This window comes from Echinops telfairi, unplaced genomic scaffold, assembly GCF_000313985.2.
Source record: "Echinops telfairi isolate 266 unplaced genomic scaffold, ASM31398v2 ScPeMD7_39;HRSCAF=148, whole genome shotgun sequence".
Classification (NCBI taxonomy): domain Eukaryota; kingdom Metazoa; phylum Chordata; class Mammalia; order Afrosoricida; family Tenrecidae; genus Echinops; species Echinops telfairi.
The window spans coordinates 1,668,720-1,674,739 of NW_022103937.1; the positions used below are offsets into that span (position 1 = coordinate 1,668,720).

Below are 6,020 nucleotides of genomic sequence, written 5' to 3' on the forward strand. Positions count from 1 at the left end.
GAGCCTCCGAGCCAGCAGGTGGGTTCAGCCGTTCTTGATGGCTCTCCCCCAAGTGGCTCCCAGAACAGCCAGCGAGGAGGAAGTGACCTTTTCTACTGAGGAATCTGTCCCTTTGAGCAGCCCTGGCAGCAAGCCTGTGGTCACGCCCGCTGAGCAGGCAGCCAGGGAACCAGAGGCCACACCCACTGAACATGAGGCCTCGCCTGTTGAGCCCAAGACCACACCTGCTGACTCAGTGACCTTGCCCGCTGAGCAAAAGGCCGCGCCTGCCCTGGACCTCCGCAAGGAGAACTTCAGTGACCCTGCTGAAGTCCTAGGCACGGGGCCGACGTGGACTACTTGGAGCAGTTTGGAACGTCCTTGTTTAAGGAGTCCACCTTGAGGAAGCAGTCTTTATATTTGAAGTTCGACCCACTCCTGAAGGAAAAGCCCCAGCAGACTACTTCCCGTGGCCACGGAGACCACCAGCATCCAGGCCACAGTCACCCCAGTCTCAGGAAGTGTGCTGGAAGCCAAGCTGGTGGACATTGATTTTCTGGATGTGACAGTGCCCAGCCCTCCCCCAGGAGGAGAACTTGGAGCTGAAGAGCAGGTGAGAACAACTCCAGGCCAAGAACCAGGAGATGGAGAAGATCATGGATGAGTTTGAAGAGCTTGCCCGCCAGGTGACAGAGGAAGCCAAGAAAGAGAAGGAGCTTGCCGAGGCCAGGTTGCAGAGGGTCCTGAAGGAGAGGGACCAGCTGACCGCAGACCTGGACTCCATGGAGAAGTTCTTCTCCCACCTCTTCAAGCAGCTAGAGAAGCAGAAGGAGGTCATTGCAGGCTACCACAAGGACGAGGAGTCGCTGAAGCAGTGCAGCCGGGAGTCCATCCTGAGGGTGGACAAGGAGAGCCAGTGGTACCAGACACTCAAGGCCCACGCCGAGGAGAAGCTCAGCCGGGAGAACGAGGAGATGGCCCAGGTGTGCAGCAAGGCCCAGGCAGAGGGGCTGGCCTTCCAGGGGAGCCTGCGGAAGGAGCAGATGCATGTCCACTCGCTGGAGAAGACCATTGAGCAGAAGACTAAAGAGAATGACGAGCTCACCAGGATCTGTGATGACCTCATCACCAAAATGGAGATCTGACCTCCTCTCCTTCCTCGACTCCAAGCCTAACCTTGACCCTCCTTGAGTTGGCTTGACCTTGTCTTTGGGCTCTCCTTCAGGGGAATAATCCACTCTCCTTAGCTGGAGTGGGTCCCACCTAGGGTGGGAGAGACAATAAGGTCTGATTGCTCTAGATGGCTGATAACCTTCAGGGAGATGACATCTAAGAAGTTGACCTCCAGGTGTATAGTCATTGGCCATGTGTTAGCAAGCAGCATCTTGAATTTGGCATATAAGATGGGGGGACAACCTAGGGAAAAACCTCTCTGTATCTCACAATCAACATGGCTTTTAATGAAAGTATGCTTCCGTAAATAAATCATGTTAGAATACCTCTGTGACAGAGAAATCTTGTGATAAATACTGTTTTATACGTTGTTAGCTTTGGAGCACACAATGGTAGTTTTTCTGGAAGAGAAAGTATTACTTTCTGGCATTAATCTTTTGCTCTAACATTGTGCACATTACATATAGAACTAAGCTAATGTACATAATCTGTTTAATATTTTGATTACAAAGTAAAACTCAAATGTAGGAAACCAGAATAATAAATGTATATTTTAGTGAATTATAAGGTGAACACCCTCTGACCACTATCCAAGTCAATAAATACAACTTCATCTTCTATCCTAGAAAAGACTGTTAGTGCCAAGTTATACCATAGGTCCCTCTCATCCTTCAACTCTAACAACTCCCATGACTTATATAATATAGGCGTTGGGTTACAAAAATGATGGTCTAACTGTGTCTTTAAGAATGTGTAGATACATTGGACCAGGAGCATAATGGGTCTTACTTAGGCTTACTCTAGTGCCAGGATTCCTGATGGCATAGTTGGGCTAACCCCAATATCAGCAGTTCAAACACACCAGCCACTGTGAGGGGAAAAACAGTCCTTTTGCACCCATAAGTATTTCATAGCCTTGGAAATCAAGAGAGGCAGTTCTACTTTGCCCTATAGAGTCTGCATGAATCACAATGAACTCCATGACTCACTGCCATTGAATCCATGCCGGCTCATAAAGATCCTATCGGACAGGGTGGAGCTGCCCCTGTGATTTGTCAAGACCTTGACTCTTTAGGGGAGTCGAAACTTGCCTTTCTCCCTAGGAGTGGCTATTGGTTTTGAACTGCTAACTTAGTAGTTAGTCACCCACTGCATAACCCACTATAGCAGGGTGTCAAACTGGCAGCCCCCGAGATAATTTTTTGTGACCCGCGTGCGATGCTCGGACATAAAATAGGAAAAATTGTTATGAAGAAAATAGCGCTTAGCGGAGATCGAGGCAATACTGTACACACAATTCCCTCGTTAACCTTTTAACTACTGAAGACGAGTATACACGTGGCCCAGTGCCTTTCCTGGGGGCCTGTGGACATGTATAAACACACTAACTCAGTTCCAGCTATGTTTCGAAGTGATATGTCTGCCACTCTCAGTGTCACCTAATGTAAACAGATTCCAATAGTGAACAGGTTAAAAAGAGCACTCTGGGTTGTGCTGTTATGAATCATACCTAGTGGCAGCTCTCATTAACATTTTTAGAGGGAAGCCATTATGATTGTGCATCACATTTGTCAGCTGTTTTTTTTTGTTTTTTATTAGTTACTTTGTTATATTTTGTGTTTTTTATGAGTTACTTTGTTATATTTTCCGGTCACAACATAAGTGGTAAGTGAAAACTAGGAGGAAAGCTCTGGAAAGTTTTGGTTAAAAAAAGAATAATTTTTGTTTTATAAATACATTAAATAAAATAAATGCTTTAATAAAAGCAATTATATAGTGTTTTAATTATTCTATCCATATTCCTGAATCCTCACTTCAAAATACAAATGTAACACAATGTGTAAATGTGATGTGGCCCGCGTGAATTTTGCCTGTTGCGCCAAGTGGCCCGTGTTTTCATGGAGCTTGACGCCCCTGCAGTACATCGACAGTGCTTCTCAACTCCAGGGCAGTGAATTTTTTGTTTGTTTTTAAAGTGTAAGAAAAAGCTGGAAGCCTTCCAATGATTTAAAAGCTGCACCTGCAGCAAGTGAAGGTGTTTGTGATGTAAAATTTGTTGAAAGTAGGGGTTCCTACATGCTTTTTAAGTGAGGGCAAATTTACATAACCTGGGAGAAGTAGATTTACCATAAATCTCTGTTTATTGTCCTGGAACTGCCTGTAAGCACTTTTTCTCTTTGATTTCCTCAGCCAAGGGTGCATTTCTAGACATATAGTTTAGTCTAGCCCTTTTTAAAACTTTGGTGCCTTTTAAGCCTCTTTTTAACCGGCAGGTCCTTTTTCAGACTCTTCCTTTTCCTTATAATCTACCTAACGAAGAATGCGGATCCTTTAATCAGCAGACTTTACCATTGTCTGGGTAGCATGGCGGTGGTGCAGTTCAACCTGCATTTCTGCCTTCTCAATTTGCTGCAGTCAGCATTTGAATCCAGAGGTACAATCAGGCTCTAAGCTAGTTAGAGCTCTTACATGTGGTTTGTCCTTCCATTAGGACATATGTAATGTCTCCTTTTCATCAAGATTTATCTCTCTCCATCTCTACATCCCAAGGAGCCCTGGTGATGTAATGTTTATGTGTTGGGCTACGAGCTGCATGGCCCTCAGTTCAAAACCACCAGCAGCTCTGTGGGAGAAATGAGCGTACACATTTTATGCCCGTAGACAGTTACAGTCTCAGAAACCTATGTGGGGTGGAGTGTCACTATTAGCCAGCATTGACTCAATGGCAGCTAGTTTGCGTTTGGGATCTCTATATCCCATCACTTGTCTGTCAGTCTGTCCTATTGTGGTGGCTCACCTGTTGCTGTGATGCAGAAAGTTATGTCACTGGTATTTCAAAAAACAGTCAAAAGGAACCAAACTCACTGCCATTGAGTTGATACTGACTCATAGTGACAGGGTAGAACTACGCCTGTGGGTTACTGGAATTTCAAACACCAGTCAAGAGACCTCAAACTCACTGCCACTGAGTTGATGCTAACTTGTGGTGACGAAGTAGAACCGCCTCATGGGTTTCTGAGGCTATACTTGTTTCAGGGAGTAGAACGCCCCATCTTTCTCCCTCAGAGGAGCTGCTGGTGTCAAACTTCGGATCTTGCAGATCGCAGCTCAACTTGTAACCACGACACCGTCAGAGTTCCTCAAACACCAGCAGGGTCGCCCAAAGTGAACAGGTTCCCACAGAGCTTCCAGATGAGGAACAGACTGTGCGAAGAAGGAATGGTCTGGCTTCGTCAGAGGAATGGTGGATAGCGGCAGATCACTGTCAGACCCCCGAACACCTCACGGATAGCAGGTGAACATTGTCAGAGAGAGCGCCAGGGGAGGAGCCTGTCAGGTTGAGGGGTCCTCATCACAAATACCTTCAACAACACAAAAGAAACTCTCCACCTGGGCTTCTCCAGATGGAACACACAAACTTTAGAATTGTCTTGAGGAAATGATATTGTCTTTTTACTCAATTGTACCATAAACCTTGAAGCCTCTGACCATAGATATGTGAAGTACATGAGAACATACATTGTAGCAGCTGTTGATCCTTCATTCAGAGCCAAAGAGGGCTCCTTTTATAACACTTTTTGTTTATTACTTGGAATAACTTCACGTAGATTCTTCCCTTCCATTAATTTATTAATCAGATGTAAAATTCATACAGAAAATCCAGAAAAAATGTTTGATTCTTTTTTGTTGTTGTTATCGTTGGTAGGTGCCATGAACTAAATTTGACTCATAGAGATGCCATGCACAATAGAACAAACACTGCTGGTCCTGTGCCATTGTTATGACTCTTGCTATGTAGATCCAAGGAAGGTGAAGTCTTTGACACTTTCAGTCTTACATTATTTAGCATGTTAAGTCTATTAGCACAGTTTTGAAGCTTTGATTTTCTTTACCTGAGTTGTAATCTATACTATTGCAGTCCTTGAGCTTCATCGATAAGAGCTTCAAGTCCTCCTCACTGGCAGCAAGGGAGCTTGTGTCATCTGTATGTTTCAGGTTGTTAATAAGCCTTCCTTCAATCCTGACACTTCATTCCTCTTCATTTAGTCTAGTTTTTTGATTTTTTGCTCAAAATACAGATTCATTAAGTATGGTGATAGGATATAACCCTGTCTCACACTTTTCTTGATTTTGAAAACCAGAGTATTCTTGTGTTTTGTTCAAACATTTTTTTTCCCTTAGTAACATGGGATTTTCCCAACAGCTCTATTTGCATAAAAGTCCTATGTTATACATTTCAGTAGTTCAATCATAACAAGAAGTGTTATACAATCATCACCATAATCATTTATGGAACATTTCTTCAATTTTGTACTCATCATTGTTATTAGCTCCCTGTTTCCCCACAGTCTTCCCTGCCATAACCCCAGGGGACCAATAATCTAATTACTGTCTCTATAGATTTACCTGTCCTGGATTTCATATGCAGTAAAACCTTAAAAAACAAACAACAACAATAAAAACTAACAAGATAACAAAGTAAAACAGATAAAACACCTCAATCAAAAAAAAGAAAGCAGAAAAATATTAAAAACTAGAATTTCATTTCACACAAATTGCTTCTTGATCCATGTGCAGGTTCCTCGTGAGCACAATGAAGTGTTCTGAAATTCTCTATTCACACTATCCTAATGGCTCTTAATTTACTCTCAGTCATCCTCTTAATGAATGTGACATGATAATTTTAAGTAAATTTAATATGTTTCAGTACAGTGCAATTAAAAATTCCTTGGTAGTCCATCTTACTCCCCTCCCCCAACATGATGTGTTTATATTTAATCTATTTAATATACACTTTCATCATGGGGCATTAATCAGTTAATCAATATAAAGCCTAGGGTTTTTTTTTGTTGTTGTTGTTTTTTTTA

The 6,020-nt window shown here is 43.2% G+C and overlaps 1 protein-coding gene across 3 annotated transcripts in view; it reads left to right on the forward strand.

Annotated features, from left to right (window-relative positions):
• TLL1 (tolloid like 1) overlaps nt 1-6,020 on the forward strand; it is a 296,082-nt gene that overhangs the window by 78,967 nt on the left and 211,095 nt on the right. The gene's annotated exons all lie outside the window — the stretch shown is intronic.